At 38.1% G+C, this 20,896-nt stretch overlaps 1 long non-coding RNA gene across 3 annotated transcripts; it reads left to right on the top strand.

The window, feature by feature from the left end:
• The first annotated feature begins 4 nt into the window (after nt 1–4).
• On the top strand, nt 5–20,681 carry LOC104693210. Of its 3 annotated transcripts, none has more exons than XR_005603833.1 (5): nt 5–21; nt 746–793; nt 2,271–2,333; nt 15,527–15,604; nt 19,005–20,681. It is a non-coding gene; the product is annotated as an uncharacterized LOC104693210 (long non-coding RNA). The 3 variants fall into 3 exon arrangements; XR_005603832.1 differs by lacking the exon at nt 5–21 and adding an exon at nt 559–641; XR_752505.3 differs by lacking the exon at nt 5–21 and having other exon boundaries at nt 561–793.
• Nucleotides 20,682–20,896: the final 215 nt, after the last annotated feature.

Genomic DNA, 20,896 nt, shown 5'->3' on the forward strand with positions numbered 1-20,896 from the left:
TCCTCAGATGCCCTTTGCAGGGTTATTATTACAGTTCATGGCTGCGCTCTGCCTGCCCCCCCTCGCCGCCCGCCCCTGCGCGCTGCGCAGCGCGCTGGCCGCGCTCCCCGCCCGGGCTGGCCGCCGCCCAGGGGTGCGGGATCCCCGCGGCCCGGAGCCAGCGCGCTCCGCTCCCCGCGCCCGCCCCGCCGCGTCCCGCACCCGCTCCCCGCACCATCGCCCCGCTCCTGCTCCCCGCACCATCGCCCCGCGTCCGGCGCTGCCCCGGCGGGGCTCGGCCGGCGGGCGCTGCCCGGTGGCTCCCAGACAGCGGGGGAACGCGGGGCTGCGGATTATTGCAGACTAAGCAGTCTGGCGCTGCAGCATCGTGCGGGGGGAGGCGGGCGGGCAGGGGGAGTGTGTGTGCGTGCGTGTGTGTGTGTGTGTGTAAAGGGGGGATGGAGCTGGCAGCTGGCCAGCTACCATCAGAATTAGCTCATTGTTCAATATAACCGGCGCTGGCAAGCAAAACCCAGCCCGAGAGAGGGAATGGGGGGGAGGGAGGGAGGGAGGGAGGGGGGGAGAGAAAGAGAGACTTTCCCCCAGCTACCCCCACCCCTTTTTTCTTTTTTTTTTTTCTCCGAGGCTGCACTTTGGGAGAGGTGCAGTCATTCTTACCCACACCCCCTACCCTCTCTCCACTCCCCCAACTATAAATTCCCTTCTGTAGCATGCTGCCCTTTTGTAATCCACATTTGTGTTTCAGATCATGTAGAAAGGACAGAAAGTGAGCAGGGAGCGGGGGCTTTTGTCTGTAAGTATATGCAATTCCAATCCACAGAATTTTATTTTTTTTAATTAATCCCCTTTCTCTCTCTCCCTCCCTCTCCCCCCTTTCCGCTTTCTTCTCTCTGTGTTTCTCTGTTTCTTTTCATTTCTTTTTGATTTCTTTTTGTCCTTAGCCGGACTTTGCTGCAGCTTGGCTTTCCCCTCTCGGGGCACATTTCCAAACAGGCTTTTTTAAGGAAAATGAGAAAACGTGCAGTATTTGTATCTAACTCTTTGTGCTTTAAGGCTGGATTTCTAGGCTGAGGATTTTTCTGCACACATGCAAGGGGAGATGAGAAGTGATTTTCTAAATTTTTTCCCTTTTCTGGGTTTTGCACTCTGTAAACACCAAAATGCATTTTTGAATCTAATGTGCTTGGCTTTGTTAGCATGCATGCAAGGCTCTAGGATAGGTTTATCATCTCCTTTCTTCTCCCTTGTAAAACGAATCTCCCTCTTCTCCACCCTGACACTGGATTCCTCTCAGGCTGCTGGGGTTTATTTTTAGAAAGCAGTCATTCTTGCAACAGCCTTCTGCATTTTTGCATGTGCAGCAGATAAATTTTGGGTGGTTCTTTTGAGAAAAAAAACAAAAACCAAAAAAAACCCCAAACCAAAACAAACCATATTTTGCTGAATGTGTAGTGACGTGCTGCTTTTTTCAAATGTTTTTGTGTACGTTTATAGATATATGAGTTTGCAGTGTTAAATCCAATATGTATGTGTTTGTGTAAACATATGACTCATACCTAATTGTATTTCATACATACATGCTATAGGTAAGAAATATGTAATCAATAGAAGAGAACTTTAATTTTTGTTGCTATAAGAAAGCTGATAAAGGAGGTTTGCTACCAATTCAGTCCATTAAGAGAGTGATAATTTAAAGTAAATGAGGTAGGACCTACTCTCCTTTTTTTTCTCTCCCTGTTTAAAATAGGGGGTGTGTATGGAATAGAGAGAGGGAGAAAACTGGAGGTTATGTAATGCAGTGCCATTTCCAAAAATACCTACTCTCTGGGCCATTACATTGTGTTATACTTGTTCCTTGACTGCAAAAACCCACACTTAGTAGTATGCCTGGGAACAATGGACCACAAATTACAGTAAACATAGAGTGACAGATTTTTGTCCTCTTGACAGATTTTTACCTGTGTTAACCATTACGTATGGGGCTCCTCAGAAATGTACCCAGTGCTAAGAATAGCATAGGGTTCTGCAAATCCAGGTACCAGGGATTCCTTTGTCCTATATTTAAGCCTACAGACCACTGAAGTGCAGAGATGCATGATATATAAGCATATGTGTGGTTAGAATAATTTGCATGACTTTAATCTTAACCACTAAAGCTTATACTTGGTTCACCCACTGTTATGCTGACAAAAACATACCTTTCAAATATCACAACAGTTGGAATGACTTTTTTTTTTTTTCATTTTTAATTTTTTTAAAATTGTTTTCAGATTGTTCTCCTTGTGCTACTTGAGAGAAACTGCAATCCCAAGACTTAATAGAACCTAAAAATGGTAAGAATTAGTTGCTTTAGCAGAGTATCAATAATTTTTTGTTTCAATACAAACCTTATTTACCTCTTCCCAATACTCATTTATAAATAGGACCTTTATACAACATATTTTTGAGGCTATGGGGATTTGCCATACAATAACTGATGTACTCTGAAAAGCTCCTTATGTTGAATCTTATATTTTCTTGCATTTTTTGAATAAAAATCTGAAATCCCTCTCTGTGCAGTAAGGCTTATTTAATTGAAACAAGAAATATTTAAGTTATTGTGAAAAATACACATCATAACACAGGTAGTAATGTATGCAGACAAAACAATATCCAGTAATGCCAACACTGACACCTTTCTCCCAGAAAGAAGAAATAGGTCATTGCACTTTGTAAGTGAAACAGATTTAATGTTAGTCTGTCAGGGAAGTACATAAGGTGTAAACTAAATTTTCTTATTAGGTTAACCTTCTGAAAACACTACCATTCTTTGTGATCTGTTCTAGAAAAAGTGTCTAGGCCTCAAACCTGACTGAACTTACAGGCACTTGTTTGGAATGTGTTTAATGAACAATAACCTGTTTCCTTTAGTGCTAATTGTGTTTGTATTTTTATTGATTAAAGCCCATTTGTTATACTTTGAGATACCACTGCTGACAAACTCCTGATTTTAAGGATATGCATATAAATATGGTGTTCTCTGAGAAGGACTGTCTCAGAATCAGCAGGACAAAGGTAACAGTTTTTTTTCAGAAAAAGTGCTCAAAGTAGGCAGATTTAGTTTAGATGGTTTGTTATCCTATAGCATTCTTAGTTGAGGATGCAGCTATCACTGAAGCATATCTAAATACATGTACTGACAAAAATGTGATGTATTTTGGGTGCTACATGATAAAATCATGATCAAACCTCAGTTAGTATTGAACAATGCTTTAAGTAGCATTGCATAAGGTATACATTAGCATAGAATATTTTCCCCAGTGTGAGGTTTTGAGGGACATACTCTTACGAAGATTGGTTAAGTTAATTGTATAAATATTATCCCTGTCTGGTTCTTTGGGGTTGTTTTGATATGGGGGAGGAGGGATGATCAAAGAATGATTAAAATAAGCAAATACATACTCTGTTATAAAGGCTTTGTTTTTGGTTTTGGCTCCTTGTTTTATATCATTCCTATCTGCAAAAATAAACTTTCAAATTCTGGAGTTTTAGTCTATTCTGGAACCTACTTTCATCAAAGTGCTTTGCTCATCTGTGTATAAATGAATAGATGGGGGTGGGGAATTAAAAGGGAAATGATTCACTTAAACTGTGAATAGAAATCATGTTAAAATACATGTTGTTCACACAACTGTGGAATATTGGATAAGGCAACTGTTTTCCTACCAACACCAAGGTGACAATCAGCCCACATTTTAGATGTTATGCAGGCTGCTATGTGCAATATATGCCTATCTATGGAACAAAAGATTATTTTAAGTTTAGTTAGGCATAAAATAGCCACTGATTTCTACCAGCAGATGGTTCTATAAATCTAGCAAGGTTCCTGTAGTAGTCAATGAAATCAGTTTTGTAAAGCCAGTCTCTGGGCCAGACCATAAAATACAACTTAGAGCTATCCAAATGCAAAAAACCCTGCTGTTACTCACCTGTCTGGTCCCATCGTTTGCTTTGCAGTGTAACATAAATACAAACCTCATTTAGCTATTTTTAAAAGTTCCACTTCTTTTTTGTGATCAGAATTAAACTGTATGATTAGGTTTTACCCCAGCTTGCAAGGTTGTTTAAGATGTGATACTTGGCAGAATCTCTTCTCCTACCACCACCCTTTTTTCCCCTTTCTTTCACTCCTGGCACACTAATACTGAATGTAATACTAAGTCAGACCAGTGACACACTTTCCTTGCAGTAGTGGACACACTTGTCTTTGCCATATTCTTGGATTAACTGCAAGTATCTCTAACCATTCTAATTTGCAGGAAATACTCTTCTTTGCTTATCAACACTTTCTACACACTGCAATACATGACAATAAAAGTTCTTACTTTGTTTTTAATATCACAGTATATGCAAAGGCTCTATCTTGCTCTCACTGACCAGTGAAAATTTAGCTATCATGTTTCACTAGACTGAGATAGACCTTAAAAAATGGTGGAAAATAACTTTCTTATTCCTTTGCCTGTCTGAAAGTTCATTAATTATTTAGCTAGGCTTACAGTAAAATTTGAAGTGACTAGAATAAGTGAGAACAAACGAATTCTTGGTTTAACTTCACTGTCTTACCCTTAGTTTCTTAATGTTCTTTTCTCATAAAATGTTTTAAACAGTAAAAGCAAGTTATTTAACACATTAGTTTTCAGTGCTTCTTCTCCTTTTCCTGGACTTGGAATTAGAATTACCTGGTTAATTAATCAATCTTTCTTGCACCTGTTTAATAATAATATCCTCAATTTTAAGAGAAACAGAAAAGCAGAAGACTGCACTTTTTATTATTCTTATCATTTTAACTCATAGACATTTTGAGCCATCTTACACGAGAACATTTGCCATTTGGGGATCTGTCCTTACTTCTGCATAATGTATTTCCTTAAGTGTCTACTTGAAGGAGGAAAGAGTGTTTGATATTTATGTGCAATGTATAAAATCCTGAGGTGAATTAAGTGCTCTTTTAATTTGAAATGCTAGAACTTCTGTATACTACCTTAATGGCAAGTGCTGAGTGTCATGAAATATAAACTAAAATTTTAGTGCTAACCAGGGGGGAAAAAGGTTCTAACTAAAAAAGAATTAAAAAAAATAATTTGTTTTAAATTTTTTTCTGCCCCATCCAATCATTGAAAGTGATCCAATCGTTTAAATAAAGGAACTTGTTAGAAGAGTGGGAGTAAGGAAGTCTTAATTACGGTTTTCTGTGACCTCAAAGAAGGCTCCTACCAAAACCAGGAAAGGGTTGGGGTTTGTGTTGTTTGTTTGTGTTTGTTATGGTTAATATTGGTTTTTAAAGAAAGAAACCAGACTATCATTTTAGACAGTTAGAGAAGTGGTCTGTTTATTTGCTTCCAAACCCCTCAGCTGCGTCCTTTTCTCCTTCTTGTGCATTGTAGGTTAAGTTCTGAGACCTCACAGAGCAGGTGCTTGAGGAATTCAACCTAACAATAAAAAATGCGTATATCAGTAAACAGATCCTTAATAATTTAATTTTGACTTTTCTTAAAGTACACAAAAGATAATCTAGAGCCAATCATTAATTTGCTCCTGGCTTACCAAAATGAGACAGCTTTCTTGTCAGCCTGTCTTACTGGTGTGGAATCTCTAGGCTGGCTGTTGTACAGTATAGCTGTGTCATCCCAGAGCAAAAAGGCTCTGGAAATAGGTCATTTGGGCTGAATGCTTCCTGTAGTGCATCCTTGCCTGAACTGCATCAGTTCTGAGGTTATTCTGTCGTTTACATTCCCTGCATTTTATAGTCTTACTGTGGGAAAAAGAGAAATAGGGGATGATGATGTTTAAGGGTGAAAACAGTTTGGAGAAAAGCCCTTCTTTGTTAAGTCAGAGGGAAAGAAATGATAGCCTGCATTTGATTGAAAAGAATCACCATCCCATTTAGTTTTTTGTTTGTGTGGGGCGTTTTTTTTAGTTTGTAAAGAAACTATAATATCATTTACATTAGGTGAAGATATTTATGAAGCAAATTTTATGTTTAAGATGTCATCCCAGTTTAGCCATTACTAACCTTTTTTCAGGGAGTTACATGCAGGTGTCTTTACACATTCTGTAATTTTCTGTGCTCCTGGGCTGGAACAGGTCTCCATAATTTTAGGATTATTTGTGGAGAATGGAGCCTAGAATTGGTCTGGCAGAGGCAGGCATTATTTGGAACCTTTTATATGCTCTGAGGGGAAAAAAAAGGCAAGGTATTGAAATGAGACATTATGTCCAACCTATTACTAGGCACAAACTGGACAAAAGCAGCTCTTGGTCTGGCATGAGAAAACTCATACCTGGTTGATAATTACCAAGCCTGGTACTGGAACTGGAATTGGAGTCTCCTTTATGGTAAGTCAGAGCCACGCAGAACCTGCAGGACTGTCAGATCCTCTTCTGTTCATGTATAGCATGGGCATAATTTGGTCAAGAGAAGTAATTGTGAGGGATGAAAGCTAAGCAGTTTTGGCCATATGAATGTGTATATTGTGCTTTTTTATTATGCTTATGTAATGTGCGTCTCATACATTGTGTGTAGTTTATGCAGTGTTGCTTGATTGATGAAAACTCAGGGAGAATTAAAATTTCCAGCTTACAAAGTTTATAAGCAGAAATACAAACAAGTTTTTGGAATACTTCTGTCAAGCCACCTGTTCAGCTGAGCAGAAAACAAACATGTACTCGATTATGAGTAGAAAAGTAGAGCTTAAAAAAAAAGTAATTTTTGCCCAGAGGTATAGATACTGTGGATATTTCAGTGGTACAGCTCATATGCACATGAAAAGACAAAAGCTTTTATATACTTGTTTCTACTCAGTCAGAAATATGCTCTGGGTGCTAAAATTTTGTTACTCTGCCCCAGAATACTCTATCAGAACAGAACTGTGTTGATACATGGAATGGAGATTTATGCAATACTAGGTCCAGGAAAGATTTTTACTAAATTTTTTCTCAAAGGCTGAAATTTTGGAAAATCGGAAATAAGAATATACATCTAGTAACACTACAGATGTGACATTGGTTTTTAAGGCTTGGGATCTAAAGCCATAACTAACAACATTTTTAGTTTTTTTCTAACATTGGTATACTGCTGCTTCATACTTGAGTTCTGATTCTTGTATATGGCTAAAGAGATGGGAAAAGGATGACAGTTAATAGTTCTAGAACAACTTCATAAACATAATTCAGCTGGCATCATTTACTGGAAGAGGATATTTTAATAAAAATAGTTTTAACTCTTTGTATTTTGGTTTTATTTCAAATATTTATTCACCTCATTAAACCATATTGATTGAGGGCACAATCTCAAAAGGTGCAAAAAATATTATTTTCATATGTTTAATGTACAATGATAGTATGAATCATTACTGACTGTTATATGTAATTCAATTTGAACTTCTGGTCTGGCAAATTCACAGTAGCAGGACTGAATGAATCCCTGTGTACATGTTGCTGGGAGCATTCCTGATGTTTCCTTGTGTAAATACTGCATTAAAACAAACAAACAAGCAAAAACAACCCACCCTCAGAATTAGTAGGATTTTCGCATCCTGCAGGAAGAACTGTCTCTGGAATAATTTTGTTAACAGTAACCTGATTGTCTCTCTACTAGCTTGGCATACTTATGTGGGAGCCAGTTGAAAAAAGTTATAAGAAATTTGTGTGTCCTCACTGGAGGTGGTAAAAGCCTTGACTTAATACACACATTATCAGAAAGAACCTCTGGCCTCTTCCAGCACTGATATTTAGAAGGTGCACGTTGACACCACAGAGCTACTTAGAAAGGTCAAGTTAGAGAGGAACAAATCTTCCTTCTTTGCTTTAAAATGGCTGTGTATCTGTGATAAATCTCCATCATGAAAGCATATGAGTTTACACAGCTCCTTAGATGAGTCCCAGAACCCACAGATATTTTATTACTTTTAGCCTCCAGAACATACATGATATATTTTGTGCTTTTGTATCTGGAGTAGCACTTAGCTGCATTACTGCCTGCCTAGTAGAGCCTGGTAATAGGCTTCAGGTAAATGTACCACGCTGCTTTCAAGCACTTGTTAACAATCAGCTGCCCTCATTACATCTCTTTTAATGAGGTAAGTGAGTAGTGGTTCTACAATGTGGTTCTCCCTCCCGTTTCCAAGAGTATGGCTGGGGCTTTTTAATACTTGCCTGTAAAATGGTGCTTGGGCAAGGGGCTGGCAACTCCGGAGAGGAAAGGAGGGCTCTTGTGGCTGGGCTCAATTCTCTGCCACTGGAAAGCAGTTGGCAGAGGCAGTGAGCTTGCCTCCACTTGGGGAAAAGCATCTCTGGTAGGATTTCTGCTCATCTTTTTGGTATGTGAGAGAAAAGCTCTTGTAGTCCAAAGCAGTCTCTTGAGCCTTCCGTAAGTTACAGTGTTCAGGCCATTAATTTAGAAATTGTATAGGAAATTTTGAAAAACAAACACTTTTTTGGGAGACTTCTTGGTGTATACATTTTGTGTACCCCAAGACTGGAGGGCCAGGTTTGAGAGGGCACACAGGAGAAGCATTTTTCTGGTCTGTCTCTGTTCTTATTCTTAAGGATTTACTTACTGGCCACTGTTCTTGCTGGTCTTTCCCTTAAGATCAAAACTCAGTAGAGTGAGGACACTGCACTAAATAGGCTTTTTGGTCAGCCTCTGACCATGCTCTTTTTCTTCCTCTGTAGCTCAAGTAACTTGTCCATGTTAGGTATGAAACTACTGAAAAACCACTATGCATCCTTTGGTCCAGAATTTTTGCTGCCATGATGTGTGTTCACCTGAGTTTATAACAAGAGATTTGCTTATGTGCCTCTTGTTCTGCAGTTACCATTAGGTGTAGATGCAAATAGTTACCAATTAAGTTCTACCTTATTGTACTTGAAGAGCAAATTACAAACTCCTATGTAATTAACTGAGAACTTGAGTATTATTTTAATTCTCAGCCCTGTTGTTGTTTTTCTGTGTGTTGCATGTTAAGTAAAGCAACAAAAAAATACTGTAGTACAGAGGCAAAAAAAAAAAAAATATGTGGGGTCGTACTGGGTTCTGAGTTTGGTTTTCTGATAGCTGATTTGCTTCTTTTGATTTCTGTGATGTTTTGCAGTTTCAGAGAACATACACAGAAATTTACTGGAGGAACAAAGTAATTTGCAGCCAGTTTATTGCTTAATGAAACTTTCCACATAATACATTTGTTTCTTATTTTTTCTGAAATAAATGCATTCTTTCTCTTTCAAGGAGTGCAATACTGTGGTAATGAGTATCTTTGTAAAAATCATTAATTCATTAAGAAGCTGGAGGAGCATTTATGACAGTGTTCACAATGTACTGTTAGATTTTTCCCTCTTAGTCTTTGTGTATGCATGGTAAATATTAACAATGCTTTGCAATTATTTTTGTGTATTAATGAAGTAAAAAAGCAGCATGACAACACTTGTAGCACACAAGCTGTATTGATCCTAACTGGTGCAGAAAAGTGAAAATTGATCTCTCTTCCTAAAAATTGCATTACATTCAGGTGGTGTGGATTCCTCCCCAGGCAAATTTAGAAAGTGTTTTCTCTAACTAACCTCATTCAATCACATATGTTAGAAGACAGCTGAAGTTTCTGTAGAGGGCTTCTTACTGGGTAAAGAAGTGGGCAGAAGTCTTATACGTAAGTACACACATATAAAAGATGTAACCTGTGTATGGATGAGGGCAGGAGTGAGCCCCTTGAAGCAGCTGGTGCAGATAAGCCAAGGTAGGAGACTGCATAGGAGCAGACACTTCAGTGTAACCTCAAGAATAGATGCTTTAAGAAGAAAAAAGGAAACAACAGATGAAGATGGGTTTACAGGGGGAGATTTTCCATTAAAATCTAAAAAAACTACCTCCAAGGTCACTTCCTTATGTTGTGTGGGGAAGGAGCAAATAACATCCTATTCTGTGAAATTGACAGAAATTGCAGAAGAGATGCCAAAGGACTATAAAAATCCCCAAATACCTAATGAATAAACTTTATAATTCATGTGCAGTGTGGAGAGGGGGATGCAAGGAAAAGCATACTTGTCTCATTTAGGCCTTTTCATCTCTATGTGGTTGTGAGTTTGAGTCATCAGATAGGGAGGAATAAAAAGCAGCAATGATATCTTCCCCATGAAAAGGCAAAGACATCAAAGGATGCTGATGCAGAGAAGTCAAAGGCAAATTCAGGTGTACAGTTGTCCTGCCATGTTCTGCTGATATGCTGCCAAGTATCAATTATCATTGCAATGGCAGGTAAAGTCTCACAAAAGGGTGAGCCACTTGGAGCAATCCCAGCTGGAGAATCGTGATGTAATTCTTCATCAGTTCTCTCAAACCATTTATCTAACTTTCTTTACTGTGTGGAGTTAACCAAGTGAAAGAAATGTAAATTATTGTTTTTCCCCACTGATTTTTTAATGTTCATGGCACTGATGTGGAAAACAGGGATGACAGAAAAATCTGCTGCCCTGACAGGATACTGAAAACATGAAGTCAGGTTATTTGGGATGACTGTTGCCGCACCTCAAGCAGAGGATCAGATTCGTGATGCAGAGACATTCAAGCAAACAAGTTCACAAAATTGTTAAGCCTCCCATCTGCTAAATCACATGTTCACAGAATTTTTAAATTATTAAGATAAGGTAATGAAGTTTCACTTTAACTTGGCCAAGTTTTGGTTTCTGCTGTTTCAGTAGGAAAAGCTTCCTCAGTGAGCCTCTTCCAGAGTCAGCCTATCACAATAGTAGCATCCTGTTCGATCATGAGTACAGCTTCTTAAATATAACAAAGGCTCATCAAAACTTCAAGGACTCATTGAAATAAGGAGTAATGATGAGTACTCTTCATGTAGCCTTGTCATTGCTCTCTCCAGAAGACCTGGAAAATAAAAGCTGACTGATAGAATACTGCTGCCCAACTAAACTCTTAAAAAGCAGCAACCATTCAGCTGACAGCTGCTATATGTATTAAATCTTGTGTTCTAGGTTAGCAACACAGTGGATATTTGTATTTTATACTTTCATAATATTCCCCTCACAGTCTTAAAAATAAATTGCTACAGATGGGAGCATTAGTTTACCCCTTGCACTGAAGCAAAGGCTTTAATCCTTGTGCAAGCTTTCCCTCCAGTTTGGTTTAAAAAGAATTAGTGAGGTTTTCATTCACAAGATTACTTATTTAGTGTTTGAGCAGTGGTGCAGTAAGATTGTTTATGCATTTGGATTGTGATTGTGGGATGTTGGTTAGAAAGAAAATATTTTATTGCAGTGGGAGGCATTTGGGGGAATTGAGAAGTGCATGGTAGGATGTGCTGTGAAAAGTACATCGACAGCTCAAAGTAGCTGGTAACTAAGAAATTTTAAAGAAATGTGGGTACAGAAATGAAGAGCAGTGTTTCTTTTTGGCTATACAGCCCACTCTCAGGAGGAGGGTGGCCTCTCTCCCTCTCTCTGTTCTGGATTAGGCACGCACAGGGCACTTAGTCCTCACAGCTGCACAATGTCATTTTAGTGCTGTTAAATGAGAGAACAAACATGCCTTTTTCTTTCTTTCTTTTCCACACGCACACCTCTTATCATTCTACTCCATTGTTTCTCAGCATGTTGCCATCTGTGTCTGCTATTACACTGCTAATCCATATATTAAATATTTTTCTTATAGTTTTCTTTATTTTTCCTTTCCTAGGTAGGCTACTGCAGAATTACTGGAGATGGTCACCTTTATTTGGAATTAGGATCTAGAGTACTTGTCATCATTTCCTTTTTGTTTTCATTTCCCTCTGCCTCAAAATTGATTTGTAAGACAAATAAGTTATCTGAAGTTCTCTAAAAGGTGGTTGTTGATTTCCTCAGAGCAGTTGCTCCTCAATAAACTTTTAGTTAAGAAATGAAGAGTGCAGTTGAATACAACTTAAGTCCTGAACAAGACTCGATTGCAGGAATTTAGTTGTGGTTCACATGGGGGAAAAAAGATATAAAAAGTAATTCCAAGGGCCTTTTCAATTCTTTCTTAACTATAAAAACCTTGGGAATGCTTAACAGGAGTATGATCATTTCAGTAAGTTTAGCATGCCATAAATCTGAGGGTTTTTTCCTCTTGATGGATTTTTCTGAATGTTTGAAAGATGCTTGTAATGAATAGGAATGAAGAGTGGGTACCAAATCAATTTTAGCATTTTGACGTGACTGATAGAGTATGTTTCATTCAGTTCTGTTAAAATTATTCTATGTATCTATTTTAAGGCTGGGCAAAATATTGTGCTCCCCTACCATTGTTCTTTAAGAAGGCATGGCTTGCAATGAAAAAAAAACGGAATTGGAATTTTGAATGTTGGTAAAATGGAGGAAGAGCAAAAGAGTTTCTCAGCCTATTGGGAAAAGGACTAAAGAAGACTCTGCTGGTTTTGAATCCTCCTGGTTTTGAAAAAAAAAATCCCAAACCAAAACAGCACAAAAACCCGTCAGTTGTTCTGGAATCTGAGAGAGCTGGTACATAGACTAGGCATTTCTTTTCCTCCACTTTTGCTCTTTCTTCAATATTAAATTTTATTATTTGTGTCTTTTCAGGAGACTGGAGGCTACTAAACTGAACACATACGCATAGAGGACCCATAATTCCCAGTTTTCAAGTTGTCAGTGTTTCAGGCAGAACTGCATGTTGCTGTATAGCAGTGTCTCAGGTAGCTCTTCCCAGATGTCATAGTTCATGGATGAAGCTTCCTAGCTTAACTGTCTGGCTAATGAATATCCAATACTGAGGCTATCAGTGTGAGTCAGCATTACGCAGACTTGCACTGACTGCAGTTTTCAATCCATCCTAAAGCACAGTAATTCTGTTCTGAATTCTGATACTTTGGTTATTTGAGCCAAGCCTGCACTTGTGTAACAGTCACACAGGAAGTACTAAGAAATGAAAATTTGGTGTTTATCAATGGAAGCATTTATTTAGGAGTATTTGCTTCATGCTAACAGCTGGAATGTTGTAACCCTTACATCCTACTCCGTAATGGAGCATTGCTTTCCTCTCTCTGTAGCTCATCTTGCAACATTTATATCAGTAATTTTGAGCGGCTGTCGTTGAATTAATGTTCTATATGTTTTTCTAACACCCTAGTTATCAGTATATTTGAACTTCTAAGTAGTTTCTGCAGTTATAAAGCACAGCAAGACATCATGGTTTGCTTTTTGTCTTTTTTTTCCCCCTTGTAGTGAATTACAGTAAATCTTAAGTGGACTTCTCTATGCCAGCATCTTTTTTTCCATTCCAGAATCTTCTTCCATTTGGCCAGGATCTAAGCCATGATTCTCCAGCCCTTCAGCATTGCTCCCAAGGCAGAGATTTAAAGTCCTTTGTCCATTCAGGACTCTGGTACAGTCATAGCAGAACAGTCACTTCTGTGTGTCTTCTATGTGAAATAGGTCCACGTGATTATTATCTACCAATATGGGCCACAGTATTTGTTTTTGAAGAAGAAAAAAGGATATGAATGGATTTTTTTTTCTTTACAGAGAATTACTGTGAAAGAGTTTGGGGATTGTGCAGGTTATTTTTTGGGTGGTGGTAGGTTTTGGTGTTTGTTTTTTTTAACCCTGGAGCAGAGTTGTGAGCTCATGTTAAAATTTACACCTTTTCCGTCCTGCTTCATTCCCAAAATCCACCCTCAAACTGCAATTCCTCCAAGTTTTTATGAATTTAATTTGAGGTTTCCTGTCTTTTTCATTTAACTTCAGGTGCTTATTTTATTCCTATTAGTTTATTAATAGGGATAACACGGCCTGTAGGCAAACCTAAATACATCTCAGGCTCCATGGAAAATATAGAAGGTTGTATTCATGATAATGACTAATACTGTGTTCTGATGCTTATGCCATCCTCCTATATACATTTTGTATACTTTGCTGGTGTGAACAGCATGTCCTGTGGTAGAGCTGAACTCCTATTGCTATTTCCCACCACGAGTTTTCACACAGAAAGTATGACTACACAATAAAATCAAGACATAACTGCAGAATGGGTAACTGGTGATTATAAATAGCAACAGAAGAGCTCAGAGGTTACTTGGTATCTTTCATTCAAGTGTTTCAAATATTCAGCGTGAGCATTAACTGAATTCACAGGGTGCCCTATGCTATGCATTGGTTATTTTATGTCAAACGCAGCCAGAGAGCTGAACTGGCTTGTCTGAGACCTCAGATATGAAAAAACCCCCACCAATCTGTTCCTTTAATCAGTAGAAAGCACAGTGGTTGATACTGCAGAAAAGCATGGGACAATGTACAAAACAGGCACTGCCTTGAGCTTTGTGTTTTAAATTTCCCTCCTCTGTGTCCTGCATTACAGAAGAGCTCAGTATTTTCTATTGGGAAGATGATTTAAAGAATTTTCCAATAATTTCTCCAGGATAGAACTAGTCCAGTTGTGACACCTAATAGTCAACATGCACCTCCACAGAAATGAAAACTTTCCTCATGTTTCAATATATGTGCAGTAGCAAGCCGGTGAGTGAAACTGGTCCATCACTTACTTAACTGACAATGAAAGTTTTGATTCCCAAAGTGCAAACAAATTTGAATGGTGTAATTTATAAAGGCTAGCTCAAAACACTAACAGTTTGACATCCAGGTGTCATGCAGAAAGAGTTCAATTCACCAAACACCAAGGGCCCAGGAGACAGACCCAGCAGGAATTAAATTTAAGGATTTCAGCATTGTGTGTAACTTGTGCCTCACCACTTCAGCATTTCGGAGACTGAGATGAAGAGATATTCTGATCTTCATCTTGAAGCTGAGAGGCATTAGCTTGATATTTATTCACTTTAGCCTCCACTGTAGTCAGTGCCCAGCTCTAGATCTTACCCATTCTACACAGAAGAATTTTCCTGTAGACATTGTAGGCCAGCACCTTAACCATTAAATCCTGCTGCCAGCTATTTTCTTTTATGTGTTTTATAATGTGTTGAAAATTTTTTAATGTGGAAAACACAGGGTGCTAACACAGAATTATAATTGTTTCAATGATCTTACAAAGTTATACATTATAGTTCACCACTCATTGTGAAAGGATATCAAATGTGTGTTGCTCTTGTCACCTGCAGTCATCAGCAAAGAAAATGAACTTCATTAAACAGTCCTTTGCCAGTGACCTCTGGCAGAAGGGAATGGACATGTTTTCTCACAATATCCTCAGCAAGTTCATTATCACAGACATCCTCTTATAAAGAATTTATCAGAGATATTAAAAAAAAATGCTCTTATTTATTTTTTCTTAAAGCGCCTGTTGAATGCAGATAAACATAAAACAATATAGTTGGAATTCTCTAGGGACAGATGTTGTCATGGGTATAAAAAAATATGCACTAAACATTAAACACTCTGGGCTAAGCTCTACTGACATCAGACTTGTTTCAGTCATGCTGTCTGTCACATGAACACCACTGCATTTAATGAATCTCTCTTTGTTAGTAAGATCTTGTATATATTTATGTCACTGCAGGTTTATCAGCCAAGTTCAATGATTTGGTTAAGCCAGAAGATCTTTCCAACCAGCCGTGGGGATGGGGAATTTCCAAAGGTAAAGTTATTTGTGTAATTTCTTTCATGCAATAGTTTGCTAAGATGAAAGTTTTCAGAAAAAAGAATTTAAAACTTGAAAGTTCAATGTATTTTATTTTACAACCACTTCAAGAAAGTAGCCAGGTCTCATGATTTCATCACGTGTCTCATGTTACTCTGTTTTTCTTAAAGCCTTGGCTCCTTGCACCATGCAGTTAACTGAAGATTTCAGCTTTCATTTTATAATCATGTTTTTAGCCTTCGGGTTTGCAGAAAACATGGACTCTTGCTGGCTGCACACCAGAAGGAAAACATACTAATTTTCAAGGGCCCATATTTCTTAAGCCTGTCTCATAATTTTACAAGCCTGACATCTGAGTTCTGAATGCTTAATTTTGGCAATGCTTTCCTAGCAATGCAGATGAAAAAGTCAATGATAATGCAGCAGGAGGAACTAGGTGTTGCTTATCTTTTATTAAGTACCTTGCTTGTGCCTTACCTGGCACAAGTAACAAGCATACAAAGCAAGGTAGTTTTCATCTGAGTTTGACAAGAAGTACCACAACATAAAGGCAGAAGATGTGGCTCATTAGACAGAATTAATAAGATTTCATTCTGTTACCATTACTGGTTTAAGAAATGTGAATCTGGACATTAAATTTGAGTAGCGAAAGATAACAGATTACGCAGAACTACAGGATGTACATGTTTTATTCTCATATTCCCTTTCAATTACTGGCTCAAGCAGGTAAGTAAAGAAGAGAACACATGGAAAATCATTTTGATTAAGTTTCAGTTATTAGCTAGGCTTCTGCTCCCTGTTAACAAAACTCTGCTATTATTCCGTCTGGATAACATTATACTTTCCTGTACACTTTTTCCTCTACAAGGGAACTTCTAAAGTTTATAGGTGGGCTATTTGCAGGCTCATGTGCCAGCCTGCCAGTCTCTAAACTAGCATATGTGGCAGTACTGCCATTCTTAGCATTCACAGTATTCCAACAGTTCAGCCAAGACGACTGGTAGCAGTGCCAGAGCATGATGAATGGGCTCTATAGGGTCATACTTACACCAGATGAATTTGCTAATTTTATGAATCAGCTGTGTGTTAACTAGATTATTTTTATTCAAAATGTTAAGTTAGGAGTTTTCAGTAAGTTGTCATTCATCATCAAATGAAATTTCTCCTGAAGAACAGGAATGAAGCTATGCACTATGTGCAGCATAGCAACAATGCTGCATTATATTGGATTTATGAATAGCTGTGGGTTTATGCTGTACTTAGCTTAAAATAAAAGTTTCTCAGAAGGGATAACAGTTTCTCAACTAGCCAAAACATATTATAAATCTTTTTCCCCTTTAAAGTTACTGGATTCTTGTTTTTAAAATACAGTGTTTTTTTCCTAGCCTTTATGTAATTCTTCAGAAGATTTTTTGGCATATGCTGGTACAATGACCAGTTTTTAGAACTAGCTCCAAACTTTATTTCACAATTGACCTTCAAAAGCAACTTCAGGATCAGTTGCACACAGTCCAGCTTCCAGCAGCGTATCATCTTTAACAGAAACTATACATCTTTGGAATTTTTTTCATTTGTACTATTAAATTAATTAGGATAAATTGGTGAAAAAAACTGCAGAAAGTTTTCAGTCCTCCAGCTGAGCAGTTTTATCTACTCAATGCTTAACAGCTTGAACTGCTGAAAGAATAAAGTAAAATTAATAGATTTTTAAAAACTATTATTTGAGATAAAAGTGGTTTGTTGGTTTGGTTTTTTTTAAATTTATTTTCATGCAACCAACAAATAGAAAAGGCTTCAGTTCTTAATGACAGTTTATTTCCAGACCTTGAAGGGTCACAAGGGACTTTATATCTCATGATTGTATGGCAGGATTTCAGGACTGAGGTTGTTTTCACAGCTGAAAAGGAACTGCCCGACACAATGCTTTTGGAAATTTGCCCAGACCTTTGGTCTGTGTGGTGTGCCTGTTTGCATGTGTAAGTTTCTAGTTTTCCCTTCATATCCTGTAATGATACACAAGTAGAAAATTTAGTACAACAAAAATAAGTAAAAATATTATCATGAGGATGGAATTTTCTAGAGTCCTGTGAGGAAATATGTTTGTACAGTCACTAAAAATTAAATGTTATTTTCTCATTTTGAAATGCTTGCAAAATACCCATATAGGCTCTAGCAAATGTATGTTACAACTCCTTATCCTTCTGCATACGTCCTGGCCAAGTTCTGCTCTTTTCCTCCACTTCTTGATGCCCCAAAGGAACAGGCCACCAGTTGTCTCCAGGAAGGGATTTGCTCTGTGCTCAGACTGAAAACTGCACCTGTGTGCAGTGCAGGACCCCATGGGGAGTTCACCTACCTAAAAGCAGAATTTATCCTGTAAACTGTGATAAATGAAGGGGGAGAGCCATGGGATTGCTTCAGTCCCAGCACAAGCAAATGTAGCAAGTATGAACATCCCAGTGAAAATTCTGGGTTTAAGGAGCCAGGAAAGGAAAAATTGCTGAAAATGGCATTTTATTGGTCATTGGGAAACTGCCATGTGTTTAATTCCTAATTCAGAAATTCACAACCCTCACATCAGAAAAAAAAAATGAACTTGGAGAAGATAACTTTAATTTCTTATACAAAGAGAAGCATTATGCTTATGTGACAAACATATCCTAAACAATATGAGCAATAAAACACCGTTACAATTCTTACCTTTTAAACACAAAAGACATAGACTTTTTTTCTCCTTAAGATACATTACTAGCTCAACAAATTATTTTTGTTTCAGATCTCATAGTGACGTATCATCAGCAGAGTACTTTAGGCACGTGCTTAGCCTTTAGGCTTCTTTCTGAGGCCTAAAATGAACATATATTTAAATGCTGTTTAAAAACTTTGCTGAATAGGCACAGTTAATATGTATGGTTAGCAAAGATCTGAGGCAGCTGGCTTATATGGCACACCACTTCCTTACCTGCCCAGAACAAGAAAGACACTGCAGTGTTTCGTGTGTGCTCTTTTTGATGGATTAATATAAGGAAGTGACTTACTAGTGTACGTAAGTTAAACAGTAAGGTTTTTTAAAAATGAGAGGTCTAAGCTGGAAAAAGTTTTCTTAATATTAAAATGATCTTTCATAAACAAGATGCACTTTTATGTTGGCTCTTCTGCATTTTTTGCTGCTAGGACACATTCATTCATGCCCAAGTGAAATGTTTTTCCCAGGTGCTGCAAGAACTGCCTGGTTTTCAAACAACCCCTTTGTTCTCTGTGGCATCAGTATTTACAGGTTATTCAGTCATGTTTAGTAGATGAACTAAAGCTGGGGAACTATGGAAAGCTTAGGATGGGAGAAGGGAGCACCCCACCAAACAGAAGCACAGCTAATATCACTTTTTCCTCTCCACAGGGAAATCTCCCCATCTCGAAGGAAGTGAATCGCAAGAAAAGTGAGGTGGAGGGGGCGCGCCTGGCTCCAGCAAGTGGCTATGGACAACATTTCACCAAAATCAATTACCTCTACGCTTTCTAAACATTATTTCTCCATTCATATTACATATGGTGTATGGGTTTGATGAGGTCATGGTGTCATGTATTGGAAATTGTTTCTGTGTAAATCATCAAGTGTAAGAAGAAACTATGGGACTCTGAGCCTTGCTTTAGAGAATAACAGTGGATAAACGTGTACCATAAAAAAATAGTTTTTAACATTCTAACTCAAGCGAAAGCTCTCAGAATTTCACACTGTGAATCCATGTTTACAAACATTACAGGTGGGCCCTCAGGCCTGGTTCTACCACAGCAATGTCTTTCACTACTCAAACTCCACAGCTCACACACAACTGGTAAACCACTCTCTCCATTTCCACCAACCCAAACTGCTTCTTGCAGAGGCTGAGAGTCCCCTTTTTTTTCATTTAGATGTAACAAGCCTAGTAGTTTATTTTCATTGATTGTCTATATATCTCTATATTTTATCCATGTACTCTTTTGATGTATAGAAGTAGTATGAAACTCATGGTTTCCTTGTGGTAAGTGATCGTGATGCTGCCACGGGATTTGAGACACTGATGAATGGTGCTATTTTGGACTTTAAATATGCTCCTTGGCAAGGTAGCTCTGATGGAGTTATTTTTTATTTCCATGTTCTGAGAAGGTGTTGGTACTTTGTTTTTCTGAATGTTGTTCTTTAGACTGGACTGACTTGTTTACTTGTGTCTTCAGTGTGGCTTTCTTATTCAGTGCTGTAGGTGAGTAACTACTTATAGTGTACAAGTGAGGAACTGATTCCCTATCAGTGTCCACTCACAAACATGCAGTTATAGTGGGAGCAATCACAAAACTGTAATTTTCGTAAAATCTCCTTTCTGACTCCTATCCACCTTATGGAGAAAGATGAGCAATAATTTTCCACCAACTTCTCAAAATCTCTTGATTTTTGTCTTTTTTTCTTACAAGCCTTTTTAAAAGAAGGGACAAGTTTTAATGTCCTCTTCAAATCCATAAACTAGGGGATATAGTAAGAAAAATACAGCAAATTTCTGGGAAGAGAAGTCCTAAAGGGGAAAGTGTACATTTCCACACTACTATCTACGTGGACTTTACATTTTTGTTCTTGCTCCCAAACTACTATCAATACAAAATAACACAAACCACAAAACTAAGCAGTATCATCTACTCATGGAGTGTTGTTGTGTTAGACACAGTCTGAAAGCCCACCTTAATTTTTTATATAATTCTGTCTTTTAGCTCTTCCTTTTACAGGGCAGGCCTTGTTCTGAACTGTCTTAGCTTCTGACTGTTAAATACCAATGCATGCACTGCACTTCTAGATTTCTTTCCTTTCCCTACCTTCTGTATCCCTTTCCTTGTACACTTTATTTTCCAATAGAATAGATATGTCTGCTGTGCTGTATATAGAGCAAGAAGTAATATTCAGCAGTTGTGGCATTTATGTATAGTTGCAGTTGTGTACTGCTGAAAATGCAGGCTTTTGTAACAATGTGATCTTTAATAATGCAAGTACCCAATGTATTTTAGCTATTTTAGTAGGATTTGTTCAATAAATATGCAAGCTCTAAGGGTAGTTGTGATGTGTCTCTTTCCTTATTACAATAAGGGGAGGGTTCCTTTCACTGATTGTTTTCACCTGTTCTTTTCCTGAATCCTGAGGTTTGTTTCAGGAATATCTGGTGAAGTAAAAGGTGACTCCTTTTTCTACTTGCTAAACAATAGCTATCAAGATAACCTAAATGCCAGACCTGGATCTGGGAAATGATAGCTTGCTGGACAATGGCAGTC

The sequence above is a fragment of the Corvus cornix genome, chromosome Z (genome assembly GCF_000738735.6).
Source record: "Corvus cornix cornix isolate S_Up_H32 chromosome Z, ASM73873v5, whole genome shotgun sequence".
NCBI lineage: Eukaryota > Metazoa > Chordata > Aves > Passeriformes > Corvidae > Corvus > Corvus cornix.